Here is a 17,429-nt window from a genome sequence, read left to right on the forward strand (position 1 = left end):
AGTTAAAAATCATAATTTGCGTTCGACTGAAGAAAAAAATTCACCTACATCTTGGATGCACTGGGGGTAAGCAGATAAACATTAACTTTAACATTCTGATGACAAACCACAGCTATTATTTAAATTTTATTACAGTATTCACGTTATGGTTGTCGTATAAGATTTTGCACGGTAATTCACTTGCAAGTGCTGAAAATATAGCTGTCTCTACATAGTCACATGGATCTTCTGTATGGATGCTTGTTTCTGCCACTAAATGAAAAGGTAATTGCGACTTTTTATCTAACAATTTTGGCTTTTCTCACAATTGCGAGTTTGCGTCTCACAATTCTGAAAAAAAGAAGTCGGAATTGTGAGATCAAAAGTCTCAAATTTTATTATAAAACAAGCTTCCATACTTGTGGATTTGCTCATACTTTTTCATCAGAAAATGACAGAGAATCATTTCAGAGAAAGCCCTACTTAAAGTGCCCCTATTATGCTTTTTCAGATATTACCTTTCATGCAGTGTGTAATTGTCACAGAACGTGTGTGTAGAATGAAGCGCACGACAGGAATAGTCTAAGTAATAGAACTTAACAAACAAAATCCAGAAAAGGGAGAACCATTCTAGAATTTTTCTAGAAAGAAATTGCGCGCACACACATACATTCAGCAGCTGAATGTCAACATTTGCCCGGTTAATTTAAAGTCCCTGTAAAGTCATTTTAAAGTATGTGTTTTGAGCTTTTCACACCACAGAAAAATGTGTTATTAACCACTCAGCAAAATTTGAATGATTAAAAAAATCTGCAAGTAAATGAAATAAGTTATCAAAATCTCGAAAAAATAGGCAGCGCTCTTTGCTCTCAAACGCTAGGGGCGTGTCTGCTGTCGGCGCTGAAACCACACCCACTCGCGAGAGCTGCCGTCTCAACTTACTTGTCTAATGAGTCAAACATACTGATGCATATAAACAAAAGAATCACGTTTGAGGGTTGCACATTTTAGTAGAGTTACTGTGGACTACCTACTAATTATACACAAACTCGGTAACTTACACTCATTGGTGGGCACGTTGCCTACTGCCGGACTGTTGTCGAGTCGACAAATGACGGTGCCGCGAGACGGGAGGAAATAAGAAGGCCGAGTTGTATTGTATATTATAACAACCATGTTATATGCATTTGCGTGACGAAGGCATTACTAGCTAAATGTAAAAAGGGCTGTATGACTGTAATGACACTCGAGACACAGCGAGTGAACCGCTGTAAAGGCGGCGCCACGCTCGGTGCGTCATCGACAGTTATATAGTGTTAGGGGAGGGGCTATGCTAGGGGGACGATGTGCGTCATTAGACCCCCGTTTTAGCTCCGCCCAAAAAATCCTGAGCAGAGACTTGGTGGAAAACTGTTTAATGCTCTAACTTCACAATTAAGCATTACTCAATTCACACCCTTTGTAATGTGTTTCAGCAATACATCTGTAACATTTATAAAGTGTTTAGAAAGAATTCTCAGAATTGACTTTACAGGGACTTTAAAAGAGACCGCCGTGTTGTTGGTTTTCGTATAATCCAAAAGCTTCACTGTAGCTACTCTCTCTCTCGCGGGCACGCTCTCTCTATCCCTTGCTCCCTCGAATTCATTCAAAAAAAATTCTAAAACTGACAGTAGATAAAATATCAAACACAAATTGCCTTTATTTTCCGGTCTATATCCGTTCAGACAGAATTAGTGCTGCAATACATCCATGACACTGACAGCTGTTATCTTATCCATTCTGACAGGTAGGCTAATCATGGCCACTCGATGAAATATAACAATAATTTTAATAGCACGGCAATTCAAAAGCTGAGGATCTACCATGTGCATGTAAAACTAGAAACAAGTCCAAAGTATAAGTCCATGGGGTAGTGGAGGGTGGGAGGATCCAAGGTGGAGACTGGAGCAGGAGAAGCCAGATGTAAAGCCAGAGGCCAGCCAGGATGAAGCCCCAAGGCGGAGTCGAAGGCTGGAGGAGCCATAGAGTAGACGACTTGGAGTGCACCCTGAGGACGACCGACAAAGGTACCACCAAAGATGGACACCCTGGTGGAGCTGACAGGTCGATGAGCCCGAGCGAGACTGATGGCACTGGAGACCGAGGTGGACCTGCGGCGACGAGCGTCTGAGTTGGAGACAGATAACCAGAGAACAGAGGCTGAGCAGGTGGGACAGAGGACAGAGCCAGGGGTAAGCCGGAGCCAGACAGAGGCAGGTCAGCGGCTGACCAAGGCGGAGCTGGAGTGATGAGGGAGCTCGGAGAAGCTGTAAGGCCGATGGATTCTGGTGGAGCTGAGGGAGGGAGGAGCCAGGGTGGAGCCCATGTGTCTACAGGCCGAGGTGGAGTGATCGGCACAGAGGCTGGAGGTGGAGACAGGTGATTCCCTGTGCTGGATGGAGCTGGTGTTCTAAAGACACTGGGCAGGTCTTCACCACATGTGGGAGATGCAGAGGGGCTGAAGGACAGCAGCAGAGGTGCGGCTGAGGAACTGGTTGATTGAGGAGGTGGGAGAGGGCGGCTGGGCGGGAATTCTGGGAACACAGGGAACGGAGGAGACATGGAAGGCGCTGCATATACAGGAGGCTCTGGAGAAACAGGGGGATTGGGATCAACCTCTCCAAAAAAGTCAATCAGATTTACCTCAAAAATGTCCTTCAGTACCTCTAAATATGTTCCAGAGACTGCTGACATCTCATCCACAGTGGTGGGGTAGTGCATCGCGGCAGGCTGGTCTCCACAGTCTGCGGTGGGCACAGGAAACTCTGTGCTGGTCGCGGTCAGTGGTGGATGGCTGGTCTCTGGCAGTGGTGGAGTGGGACTGGTAATTCTATCATCTTCAGCAGGGCCGATGGTAAAAATCGAGTTGTTATTTACCAGTACCCACTCCACGAAGCCGGCGAAATCTTCCTTCGGACCATCCACTGGGAGGCAGGCCTTGGACCCCTCGCTCAGGCTGGTGATGTAGAAAATAGAGAGTGAGCCGTCCGGGTAGTGCGTTTGGCACGCTAGCTGGAGGAAATCTCGGGTAGGTTCTTCCAGCGAGCAGTCTTCCTGCTCCAGGCACAATAACTGGACAGCGGGAAGGTCCATGGGGACGGAGGGATAAACTAACAAAAAACAAAAAAAACACAGCAAAAAATAAACACTGTTATTGGTCCATTCTTCTGTCACAGAACACATGTGTAGAATGAAGCGCACGACAGGAATAGTCCAAGAAATAGAATTTAATTAACAAATTCCTGAAAAGGGAGAATACAACCACGTATAACATAGACAATAACCGACGAAGACTGAGGGAGAACACAGGGACTAAATACATAGTAAACAAGGGAGCAAATCAGGTAATTAACAGGACACATGTGAAAGAAATGACTAATCAAACCGACTGGGGAAAACTAGGTCAAACTAAGAAACGCAGAAGAGAGCATACATCTAACAGTAATGTAGCCGTTTGTGAATATATAAGGTCTGCAAAGATTTAAAGTTTAAAGTGCACGACAAGAGTTTCTCCTAAAACAAAGAATTGATTCTGAAACAAGTAAGTAGCTGAGGTATGGGGTCTGTTCTTCAAACTTTGCTTAAAGATGCCATAGAACGTGTTTTCAAAAGATGTAATATAAGTCTAAAGTGTCCCCTGAATGTAACTGTGAAGTTTCAGCTCAAAATACCCCATAGATTTTTTTAATTCATTTTTTTAACTGCCTATTTTGGGGCATCACTAAATATGCGCTGATTCAGGCTGCGACCCCTTTAAATTCTCGTGCTCCCCACCCCCCGAGCTTGCGACTGCCTTAAACAGCATAAACAAAGTTCACACAGCTAATATAACCCTCAAAATGGATCTTTACAAAGTGTTCGTCATGCAACATGTCTAATCGTGTAAATATGGTATTTATTTGGATGTTTACATTTGATTCTGAATGAGTTTGATGGTGCTCCATGGCTAAAGCTAACATTACACACTGTTGGAGAGATTTATAAAGAATGAAATTGTGTTTATGAATTATACAGACTGCAAGAAACAATGGTAACCACATTCAACAGTACATTAGCAACATGCTAACGAAACATTTATAAAGACAATTTACAAATATCACTAAAAATATCATGGATCATGTCAGTTATTATTGGTCCATCTGTCATTTTTCACTATTGTCCTTGCTTGCTTACCTAGTCTGATGATTCTGCTGTGCACATCCAGACGTCCTGCTCTTGTCTAATGCCTTGAACATGAGCTGGCATATGCTAATATTGGGGGCGTACATATTATTGATCCCGACTGTTACGTAACAGTCGGTGTTATGTTGAGATTCGCCTGTTCTTCGGAGGTCTTTTAAACAAATTAGATTTACATAAGAAGGAGGAAACAATGGAGTTTGAGAATCACTGTATGTCATTTCAATGTACTGAACTCTTGTTATTCAACTATGCCAAGGTAAATTCAATTTTTAATTCTAGGGAACCTTTAATACATCTGAGATTATTTGACAGATGCCAGATCTTTCAATCCTTATAATAAATGTTTTATTTTTATTTTTTATTTTTATTTTTTTTATGAAACTTTCCCGTATTTAAGTGTTGATTAAAAAAAAGCTAGAATGTTTTGTTTCAAGCAGAGGCTCTGTTCTTTCTTTTGATATATTGCATGTTCAGGTATTCATACAATAAAATATCCTGATGAAAAGGATGTTGAAAAAAAAAAAAAAAAAAAAAAAAACCGTGGCGGAGGCTTGCAAACATTAAAAAAAAAAAAAATGCTGGTGGGGAAGAAGTTACTATGGACACTTTAAAAATTATATATGAAACCCTCACACAAAATGAAACATGACAAACCAGGGCCCAGATCAGGACGCAGACAAACTGGCTAAACCGACCGTCTGCTAGCCGCCTCACGTCACAGAACTCAGATAATTCACAGCACATAGAAACACTTTCACCTAGATATTATCACATAGAGACTGTGTCTGTACCTCGAACTAGTAAATACAAAAAACTTCCGAAACCTTTTAAGGGTAAAAATTTAATTGATGTTCAAAAAATGAAAATCACAGATAAATCAGATAAACAAATGATAAAGCTTGGGTTACTGAATATTAGATCTATTTCTTCAAAAGCACTTATTGTAAATGAAATTATCACAGACAATAAACTAGACTTGCTGTGTTTGACAGAAACCTGGCTAAAACCAGACGATTACATTACTTTAAATGAATCTAGTCCTCAAGGTTATGATTATCGACACAATCCTCGACAGAAAGGCAAAGGGGGAGGTGTTGCTGTAATTTATAGTAATATATTCAGAATCATTCAAAAGAATTTCAAATATAATTCCTTTGAAGTGATGGTGCTTTATGTAACATTATGTAAGTTGACATTTGTGCTGGCTACTGTATACAGGCCACCAGGGCACCATACTGACTTTATCAAAGAATTTGCTGAGTTTCTATCAGAGTTAGTACTGGCTGCGGATAAAGTCCTTGTTGTTGGTGATTTTAATATCCATGTAGATAATAATAAAGACGCATTTGGATTGGCATTTGCAGATATTTTAAACTCTATTGGAGTTAGACAACACGTGTCAGGACCCACTCATTGTCGTAATCATACCCTAGATCTAATACTGTCGCATGGAATAGATATTGATGCTGTTGAAATTCTACAGCAGAGCGATGATATATCAGATCATTATTTAGTCTCGTGTATAATACAATTAGCCAAGGCTACAAAACCACCACCCAGCCATAAATATTGTAGAACAATCACGTCTGCCACTAAAGATTGCTTTATAAATAATCTCCCCGAGCAGTTTCATCGCCTTAGTATACCTGACAACTTAGAAGAACTCGATGCTGCAACAGAAACTATTGGCTCTCTCTTTTCCAGCACATTAGATGCGGTCGCTCCTTTACGTCTAAAGAAGATTAAGGAAACTAATCCAACGCCGTGGTATGATGAGCACACTCGGGCTCTAAAACGAGCTGTTAGAAAAGCTGAACGTAGTTGGAAGAAAACAAAACTAGAAGTTTTTCGCCTTTCGTGGAAAGAAAAAATGATTGAGTACAGAACAGCCATAAGAAATGCTAGATCTACTTATTTTTCAAATCTCTTAATAGAAAACAAACATAATCCTAGGTATTTATTTGACACAGTGGCTAAATTAACTAGAAACAGAGATTCAACTGCTGACGTTTCCATAGAGCACAGCAGTAATGACTTTATGAACTTCTTTACTTGCAAGAAAATTATAAACATGCAACCGTCTACAGTTTCTCTTCAGACAGTGCACTGTAGTGTCCCTGAGGTAAAACTAGAATCATTCGCCGCTATAGGAGAGGAAGAATTATCTAAACTTATCAAATCATCAAAATCAACGACATGTATGTTAGACCCAATGCCGACTAAACTACTGAAAGAAATGCTTCCAGAGGTCGTAGGTCCACTTCTTGATATAATTAATTCATCTTTAACACTAGGACACGTGCCAAAAACCTTTAAGCAGGCTATTATCAAACCTCTTATTAAAAAACCTCAACTAGATCCGAGAGATTTAGTAAATTACAGGCCAATCTCGAATCTACCTTTTCTGTCAAAGATACTAGAAAAGGCAGTTTCAACACAACTGTGTTCCTTTTTAGAAAGAAATGGAATCTGTGAGGATTTCCAGTCAGGATTTAGACCATACCATAGTACTGAGACTGCTCTCGTTAGAGTTACAAACAATCTACTCCTATCATCCGATCGTGGCTGTATTTCTCTATTAGTGTTATTAGATCTCAGTGCTGCTTTTGACACTATCGATCATAACATTCTTTTAAAAAGACTTGAAAACTATATTGGCATTAGTGGAATTGCTTTGGCATGGTTCAAATCATACTTATCTGACCGTTATCAGTCTGTGGTAGTTAATGAAGAGATGTCGTATCGATCACAGGTTAAATATGGGGTACCACAAGGCTCAGTATTAGGACCGTTGCTTTTCACTCTGTACATGCTGCCCTTAGGAGAGATAATTAGGAAGCATGGTGTTAGTTTTCACTGCTATGCTGACGATACTCAGCTCTATATTTCCTCGCGCCCTGACGAAACCTACAAATTCACAAAACTAACAGAATGCATAGCTGACATTAAAAACTGGATGACAAGAAATTTCTTATTATTAAATTCAGAAAAAACTGATTTCCTAATCTTTGGACCAAAAACTTCCTCACGAAAAAACCTTGAATACTCTCTAACACTTGACGGTGCTCCATTAAACCTTCGTCCTCAGTTAGGAACCTGGGTGTGCTCTTTGATACCAATCTTTCATTTGAAAGTCATGTTTCTAGTATCTGTAAAACCGCCTTCTTCCATCTAAAAAATATATCTAAATTACGACATATGCTCTCAATGACAAATGCGGAACAGTTGGTTCATGCATTCATGACCTCAAGACTAGATTATTGTAACGCTCTACTGGGTGGTTGTTCTGCTCGGCTTTTAAACAAACTACAGTTGGTCCAAAATGCGGCAGCTAGAGTTCTTACTAGAACCAGAAAGTATGACCATATTAGCCCAGTTCTGTCAACATTACATTGGCTCCCTATTAAACATCGTATAGATTTAAAATCTTGCTACTTACTTATAAAGCTCTAAATGGTTTAGCTCCCCAGTACCTAAGTGAGCTCTTAATGCATTATAGTCCTTCACGTTTATTGCGATCTCAGAATTTAGGCCAGTTGATAATACCCAGAATATCAAAATCAACTGAAGGCGGCAGATCCTTTTCCTATTTAGCACCTAAACTCTGGAACAATCTTCCTAGCATTGTTCGGGAAGCAGACACACTCTGTCAGTTTAAATCTAGACTAAAAACACATCTCTTTGCTCTTGCATACACATAACACATTATCAATACATTAACATTTTTCAAATCCGTTAAAGGATTGTTACGCTGCAATAATTATGTCGGCCGGAACCGAGAACATTTCCTATAACACTAGATATACCTGTACATCAGAATAAGAATGGCATCTACGCTAATATCTGTCTCTCTGCTTATCCTGAGGTTTGCCGGGTGCTGGATCCAGGCCGTATCCAGATCAGATGGAGAACCTGCGTCTGGACCTGACTACAACGTAGCCCAGGAGACAATGGGCCTAAAGATCCAATTCTGGCTGCATCTATAATTCAGATTTTTAATCCCCGTATCCGCTTACATATATTTATATATAATCGATTTTTAATCTCTATAATAAAAATGTACAATTCAGATTTTGATCTCCATATACATTTACATATATATATATCTTCCAAGGGGTTTTTTCCCTCCTAGGACTTTTTTCCCAGTGCTAGCACGCTGGGTTTTTCTCCTAGGGGTTTTTTTCCACCCCTGGAAGTCAGCCGACATTGGCTTAATGTAGCACCATCTTGTATATGTTACATATTACCACGCTTGTTTGTACAGTTTTAACCACTTCCCTTTTTTTCTGTGCTTCTAATATGTAAAGCTGCTTTGAAACAATTACCAATTGTAAAAGCGCTATATAAATAAATTTGACTTGATTTGACTTGACAAAATATGAGTACCTACAGCAGAGTATATATGGGGTAAGTTGTCACAATGAGAACTATTATTATTAAACAATTCATTAAACAGCAAACAGGAAAGTTACCAAACCCTTGTTTTGCCAAATGAGCAATCTTATAAATGTGAAAACCTGACATTTTTGAAAAATACCCCTGTCTTAAGAACACAGTTCAACTTATCAGTTGATGCCAAAAAATCATGAGAGTAATTACGATTAATTATTTTAATCTACTGAAGGTCCTAATGTGAATATATAAAACATGGTGTGGTCCACACTTAAGGGAATGTAACACCTCAAACAGGACCAGCATTTTGCTGTAATAATCACCTCACTTGGACTGCAATGACTACAGCCTTCCCTTGTTAGTCATTAACCTCAGTGTGATGGCATAAAGGAATTGACTTTTTGTTCAACGTGATACACCATATTTGGTCACCAACCTCAGAGTAGCTTTGATCCTCATATACATGTGTAAACAGATTGAATCTAGAGCCCACACCTGTTCCCAGATCACAGCCTGATGAAAGTCGACCCCCCAGAGATGTTTTCAAGCTTGACGGCACGTTAAACCGTAGCGCGCGGGAAGCCGTTTTCTCATGGAGATGACTGATCGCTCTGCTGCTGTACCTTATGAATCGTCAGAATCTCTGTAAGATCAAAAGCCATGGTCTTGCTCTGTTAATTTATTACCTGATAAACACAACCAGCTTTCAATTCAATATCTCAAAAGACTATGAACTCTATGCAAGTGTCGAATAGCTTGTTTTAAATGTTTTATACTTTTAAGAACAAATAAGCAAACAAATAAATAAATTAAACATTACATGAGGGTAAGTAAATCATATTTGTTGGAGGGGGGGGGGGGGGGGGGGGGGTAAATGCAGTAAATTTTTGTTGTCCTGATGCACATTACCTAACTCGATAAATAAATAAAAGGAACAGAATCCCAGCATGCAATTAAATACAGTATCTGTAGGATCCGAGCACAAACATTGCTATTAACAAATACACAAACACCCACACACTGCATGTGTTTGTTAACAGAACTGTTTGCATTCCTGTGTACAATGACAGACAACCCAAAAATAGTTTGCATGGAAAGGAGGTCTGGACTAAGAGGAAAATGACTTTAATAGTGTGTTTGTGTCCTCAGTGAACCTATGTAAAGCAGATGTGAATCAGTCACAGTTATCATCATCTAGAGTTTGATCCAAACAGATGCTGTGTTTTCAGCAGATGGATTAAATAAATTAAAAAGTAAATAAATAAACTTTATGTGCATACAAATAAATAATTGTGTATTCATTGGTAAGGTTAGCGTCAATTTTGCTATTGCTTATATACAATGCCATTTCAGTGCTCAGCACTGTTTGTGCAGCAGAAATTAATAACAAATCATGCTGCTTGTAGAGGAAAGATAAACTGTTACTTTTGCTGAGCGATTTCAAGCGTAATTTTCATTTTGCGGATAATAAAATGGTAAATAAATCCCTTTGGACTTACTTGTAAAGAAATATCTGGAAAAAAGAAATGTATTTCCATTGCAATATGATGAGTTAATTATGTATGGCGGCATTATAATGCCAATAATGACCGAGCGCACAACTGATGCTTGCGCGCGCAGTAAATCACTTCCGCGAGAGGATAACAGATCTACACGCGAGGAAACGGGAGCCCGTGTCCTTAGACACGAAACGATCGGTTTGTGAGAGAAACCGAAAAGTATTTATATCATTTTTTTACCTCTAATACACCACTATGTCCAACTCCGTTCATGACTCCTTTAGTGATGTCTGATCGCGCTCTGTCAACGGCAGTGATGTCTGACACTCATTGAAGTATATGCGCGAGACATCACTGCCGTTGACAGAGCGCGATCAGACATCACTAAAGGAGTCATGAACGGAGTTGGACATAGTGGTGTATTAGAGGTAAAAAATGATATAAATACTTTTCGGTTTCTCTCACAAACCGATCGTTTCGTGTCTTAGGACATTAATGTGTCGTCACGAGCCGTAGGGTTTCATTTGGATTTGTCTAAGCAAGGTTTATTCACTTTTATAGATGAAGTTCCCATCTACTGCAATAATTTGAATGACAGAGGGCAGCGGTTGCAGTTAAAAATCATCATGTGAAATGTGAAATGTTAAAAATCATCAGGTGAAAAAATGTCACCTACATCTTGGATGCACTGGGGGTAAGCAAATAAACATCAAATTTTCATTTTTGGGTAAACTATCCCTTTAAAAAAATAAAAAAGTGTCTTAGATATAAAGATTAATTTCTTAATTGGGTTTCAGAGGGGTATGATCATTAATACTGAGTACTGTATGTTAACTTTAACTGCAACTTGTCAACGGGGTAAAGTGCTGAAACCCTTTTATACTGTATTTAATGGAAAATATATTAAACTGACAAAGAAGGATAACAAAAAAGCTTACACAACAACTCTTCCTTACTGATATGAACAAGGGATTTATCTTTCATCCAAAGCCACATGGAGCAATTTTGGATTTAGAATCATAGTTACAACTATTTAATGGACACTTTTCACATCTCTATATTTTTCAGAACTGATATAATTTTGGCTGGGTAAACATAGATACTGTTTAGTGGAAGTATAGTGGTAATGTAGCGGTGAACTACAGCAAATAAAATATGTGTTCTTATTTTTCCCCAGCAGCTACAGCTCCTTAAAAATAATAATAAATCAAGTTAATATAGTATCTGGTAAGAACATATTATAATAATAATGCAATCAATCAGTCAAAAAATAAAGTTTAACTCACTTGCATCTGGTCCATTGATGAAGCCATGTCTAATCGTTTTACAACAGGCGTCCAATCACAACAGACTGGATAAACTGAATTGTCCAATGACATTTGAGGTTACACTGAAATAAGTAAAGTCCCGCCCCACGACTGACATAAATCAAAAGTGTGGGAAGTGATGACACGCGTGCTGCGAGTTGTGTACGAGCACACGAGGGCTTGATTTGCGCGCAGAGGAGATGTCATGCGCGCGCGCGGGTTTAAAATGAGCTCGCGGGCTACCATTTCCTCGCGTGTAGATCTGTTATCCTCTTGCGGAAGTGATTTACTGCGCGCGCAAGCATCAGTTGTGCGCTCGGTCATTATTGGCATTATAATGCCGCCATAATTATGGAAGCTTTTTTTCTGCCACTGAATAAAAAAACGTCAAACGTAATTTTATCTCACAATTCTGACGTTTTTCTCTCAATTGCAAGTTAACCCTCTGGGGTCTGAGGATTTTTGGGGCCCTGGAGAAGATTTGACATGCCCTGATATTTGTGCTTTTTTTCAGTTGTTCATAAACATATTAATGGAAAAAGTGTCATTACACTGTATTCAGCACAAACTTGGCTACCATAATATGTGAGCAACATGTATGTACATGTTTGGATTTTCGAAGGAATAACGTTTATGCGTGGTTATTGAAAAAACAAAAAACTTAAGTCACTAAAATAAGGCCACAAAACTAATGTTATATATATGTTCACAGGACTTCTGGGTATTGGAGGTTGTAGACTAGAGTTTTTGCTTCAAAATGATGTAAAAATTATCCTACCTATTCATTCATATAAAAGAATATATTGATTTAAATTTTGTAAGACACTTTTTGTCAAGAAACACAGTATGCGTGGAGGCATGAATCTTCATGAATAATGCTGTGATTCACACCTGAGAAGACAAAGACCCACATAATAACCCACATAATGACCCGCATAATGAGCCCTTTCAGTCAGGTAGGCTATGTGAAAAAACACTGTCAGCTGTATTAACGTTAATATGATGTCCACTCTTGACAAAAAAAAACAAAAACAAAAAAAAAACCATGATTTTTGTGATCTTTTACAAAAATTATTGCACACCATGTGAAAAAACTTTTTTATAGGCCTATTATAGTTTAAATTACAGTACCAGTCAAAAGATTGGACACATTACTTTTATAATGTTTTTAAAAGAAGTCTCAAGTCTCTAACCAAATAATGGTCTATTTTACTTTAAAATATAATGTATTTCTGTCTCAAAGCATCTGAACATTCATGTTACCTCTATGGCATTTCATATAGGCTATTATATTTGTTATATTATATAGCCTAAATGTTAATGTGCAGTTGACAAACTATACACCATTAAAAAGATCTAAGATTCAAGCTTCAAATTTTGACCTCTGTTTTACTCTTAAAATCTTATAGTAACCGTAATTTGTTAATAGCCTATGCATCAGGAGTTATGAATATGAAAAATGGAGTCATTACCTTTGACAAAACAACATCCATCAGGGCTTTTAGCTTAAAAGCATGCACATCTGGAGAAATATTGATGGATTCTCATATGTTTATGTCAATTTTCTATACAGAGGAGTAATATTTATTCTATATTTATTGTCAACGCCATGAGCACTGGAAACTACGTTTTCAATTCATACTTGCAGCCAGAGGGCGCTCTGTGCACATTTAGTCCACAAATGACTCAGTGAAGAACAGGCATATTTCTTTAAACACAAGTCTAATTTTTTTTATGATTAGTATTCACTAAGTTACAGTTCATTTTCTGAGGACTATCAGATTGGACTTTGTTCAGAGGGAGACGAAAGATCACGCATAATGTTAGTTCCCTTTCGAAAGGGAACTTCAACTCTGCGTTCAATCACGCATTGGGGAACCGTCACTCGTGACAGGTGTTCGAAATGCCAAGAATCACAGCACTCCAATCCTATTGGCCGGCGACAGCCTATGACGTCATACGGCGCGAACCGTGACGTCTAAAGGGAGGGCCTGAGGAAGCAGTCAACATCTTCTCTTCTTTTCGGGACTGTTTTGTTGGTGCCATTGTTTCACAAACTCCGGTAAGAAATTACTCCTTTTATGTCTGCAAACGTTCAGGAGAATGTGTTCATCTGTGTCCCAGGGGTTTGACACGATTTACACGTTTCTGACGTTTTTCTGTCTGGAGAGGAGCGAACGCATAGACGGTGCTTGAGGGCGCCTTCTGTGTGTGTTTGTCTATTTTGACGGTGATGTCTGTGTTTGATGTCACTGCAATCCGATTGCGAATGCTCCTCTGGCTGCTGGGTATATGAGCTTCTGTGTTTTTGGGACGTGCTTTTCAGCGGGCTGCAGCTGCCGTTACAGCGTGTTAAGAAAGGGGCCGCGCGCGGTCGGCTCGACGAACGGTTCCTTTCTGTCCATGAATGTTGCAGCTCCCATAGACTTTCCATTCTCTCCTGATCTCCGTGTTTGAGATGTGTGTGTATGAATATATACATATAAAGGATCTATGTATTTATATGCATATATATCATGCTCAGATAATTCTTATGGTCAGACTGATGGCTGGGCCCATAGCCTAGTAATTATTTTTGTCTGCCCACTTTTTCGGTTTGATAATGAGAGGATCTTTTAGGCTTAAAAAAGGATAGAATCTAGGGTTCTTTTATGTAAAAAAAAAAAAAAAAAAATTAGGATTATTAGGAGTATTAGGATCTTCGGTCTTTTAGCTTTTTTATGTTTTTAAAATAAGACCTTGTTTTCCTGTATATTTTTCTGAGCATGTAGTTTATTAGGATGTTGGCCCATCTTGAGCTGAGGCTCTGAGAGAGGGCCAGAGGCCCAGTATGGCCATTCAGGCACCTTCGCTTTTCAGAGCAGGTGCAGAGACGGCTGCAGTCGAGGAGGAAGAAACAGGTTTGAGGAGGTGATTGATCACATACACCAATAGCATCTGTGATCGATTCCCTCTCTTTTTGTGAGGGCAACATTGCATTTGCCCTTGCCCCTTCTTCCTCCGCCTCCTGAGTTTGAGTTCCTTCTACTTACTCAGGTGCTTCTTTTACAGTTAGGCCATCGGCTGGCCTTTTGATAATGTTTTTTTCTAAAGGCCGCCTTCTGGCTTGATAGTGAAAGTGCTTTTAGGCTTAAAAGAACATTTGATTTCATCCTTCTTCATGCATTAAAATAAGGAGGGAAAATCTTTGTTCTACGAGCCGCAGGAAGGTAAACTGGGTTTATATTTTTATGTTTATAAAAAGTATAGACCTTGTTTTTCCTGTATAGCTTTCCTGAGCATGTAGTCAGTAAAGTTAGAAGGGGTTCTTTTGGGCAAAATAACTGTAGCATTAGGTTGGCTAGTTTTCAAAACATGCAGGTTGCTTTTGGGCCGCTATTTTGTAGCCTCCTATGTTAGAGTAGGTTCTCAGCTAATACTTTAGTTTGGTTTGAGTTAGCACTTGTCGCTTCAGTTACTTGTGTACAGGACGGCTTATCGGCTGCCTGACACTGTTTGCTTGCAGTGCTTCATTTTTCTCCTCATATTTGAAGGTTTCAAAATGAAGCCCAAGCTTTGCTTGGCTCAGTAGGCCTTAGCTAGCGGCTAGGCTAGAGCTAGGTTTAGGTGTTTGTTACATCACCCTTATTATTAGTATCCCTGTGAGGTTTTATAGTTCCTAGTTCTTGCCTCCTCCTGAGGGAGTTGCGGGCCGTATGCCCATTTCCCCTTCGATATGAAAATGTAGGTGCTATGAATGATGTTAACAGCTAAGGTTATAGGCTGTTATTAGCCTTCCTGGTGCTGTTTTCCCAGGTTGTAGGCCCTTATCTTCGAGAAGATGAGTTATACAGTGCTGCTAGGCCCCACTTTTTAGAACTGTTGTCATGCTTATAATGTCTTCACATAAGCCCCTTGAATTATATTCAAGTTTGAGATTACGATGCTAAATATTTTAGCTTTCATTCTCTAAGGGTTCATTACAGATCTCAGATCTGTTCTGTGAAACATTTATTTTGTTTGGATGGCATGTATTACAAAGCATTCACATTTGCTTTGGGGTTCTAAGCTTTAGCCCTACATACATATGTGAGCTTAGTCTAGTGCTGCCACAGGTTAACGCCTGTTTCTGTGATAGCAGGCTGTGATTAGCCTCTATCTAAGAACATGGTGTTTTGTTGTACTCCCCGGTTAGGGTTTGTGTTTCACTGAGTGCATCACCTGTTGGATTGCACACTCAGGTTGAGTGTAGAGAGTCTTATTCTGGTTAGAATTGTATGATCTCTGATAGCTCCCAGTCGATCATGACCACAGCAGCTGTTTTGCATTTGCTGTTAGATTGTGGGCTCTTTATTGCAGGCTCTCTCTTAATACAACTTGTTTTTTGGGCGCTGTTGTTTACGATCATGAGTTTGCTCACATATTTTAGCACTGCCTCAGGCTTATGCTCACGTTGTTTGAGGTGGCAGGCCTTGTAGGCCTTCCTTAGACCATGATAGCATATTTATGTGTATTGGGTACATTTCCTGTTGGAATGTGTAGGCTTAAGCTCAGGTTGTGTAGCTAGTTACCCACAGTTATCGTGTAGGGTCTAGAGCTGGTCCCCTTTGAGCTTGTGCCCTGTTATGACCAGGGGCTGGCGCCACATGGTGCTTAAAGTAGTAGGCCTTGCCAGGCCTCATTTGTAGCCTCTGTGTCGGCCCAGCTAGGTTGGTTATATCTTGACTCATTCCATGGTTGAGTCGTGTCTTATGACTCATGCCGCCATCAGCCACGCCTACCTCCGCATGAATAGGCCCTAGGTCAGGCCTCTCGTTGAGTTCTGTTGCGTAGTGTGTACTTTTCCTACCTAAGAATTTCTCGAGTACTTGGCCTGCTGGCTGGCCTTAGTCATGAAGCTACCACTGGTTGATGCCATGTGTTCATGGAGGTTGTAGGCCCCCATCAGGGCCTCCTTTCAGTCTGCATGTTGGCACAGCTTTGTGTGGATTTCTGTGTGACTCATCACCATGGATGAGTCGTGATTGCCACTAGCTGACGCCGCATGTTTTACGAGTTGTAGGCTTTTGCAGGCCTCCTATGTATCACACTGGAGTTTGGCTTTGTACTCCTCTCACTTATAGAGTTAAAGGTGCTTTTACTGAGTACATTTCTGAGTGGCTTGCCTCTCGAGGTGAGCTCCTGTATTAAAACCAACTGTTTGTCTGGTTTTATGCATTTGCTTCCTTGAGCTTGGTTTCCTTTAGCTCTAGTTGAGCTAAGTAGCTACCTTGTTTGTTACTCGGTTCTATTTTACTCCTAGAACTTTAGTGGCCGCTAACTGATGCTGCGTGCGATGGGTAGGCCTTAAGGGCCTCCTTTGGGAGCATGCTGGCATTTACCTTTCTTGAGGTTTTTCTCTCTGACTATTTTACTGAAATAGTAAAGGGATTTGTGTCGCTGGCTGGCCAAGGATCCGGCTCACTCATTTACCTCCTCTGTAGTCGGTTTGTTCTGCCTGGAGCTTGATATCACTGCCATGAGCTGATGCCACGTGTCTGCTAAGGTTATAGGCACATAGGGCCTTCCATAGTGTATGATGGCGTACGCTGTACTCCTCTTGCTTAAAGAGTAGAAAGGTGTTTTACCGAGTACACTGCTCGTTGGATTGTGTTGGACAGGCTGTTTCGTGGGCACTCACAGATACCTAATTGCTTGGGTGGTCATGCACTCAGCATGCTATGTTTTCAGTCGAATGGCCTTATGGGCCATCCTGAATACCACCTATATTGGGTTTCGTGTGTGATGGTAGTTCATTTGTAAGAACTTTAGTTACGCTGTAGGCCTCTTCTGGTCGGCCTCTATGACTATGTGCCTACTAGATGTCTGTCTGTTAGGTTGAGCTTCGTACTTCTACCTTCGTACTAGGTTCGAGTTGCTTTAGATTAGTACGACCTCCTCAGTGGCGTTGAGGGTGACTTCGTTCCCCTCTAGTGACTGGCCGGGGTTCCATTTGGTTTCCTGGCCACATTCCCTTTAAGGGACCACTTTCCATGGATTGCTGGTCCCA

The sequence above is a fragment of the Chanodichthys erythropterus genome, chromosome 9 (assembly GCF_024489055.1).
Source record: "Chanodichthys erythropterus isolate Z2021 chromosome 9, ASM2448905v1, whole genome shotgun sequence".
Taxonomy (NCBI): domain Eukaryota; kingdom Metazoa; phylum Chordata; class Actinopteri; order Cypriniformes; family Xenocyprididae; genus Chanodichthys; species Chanodichthys erythropterus.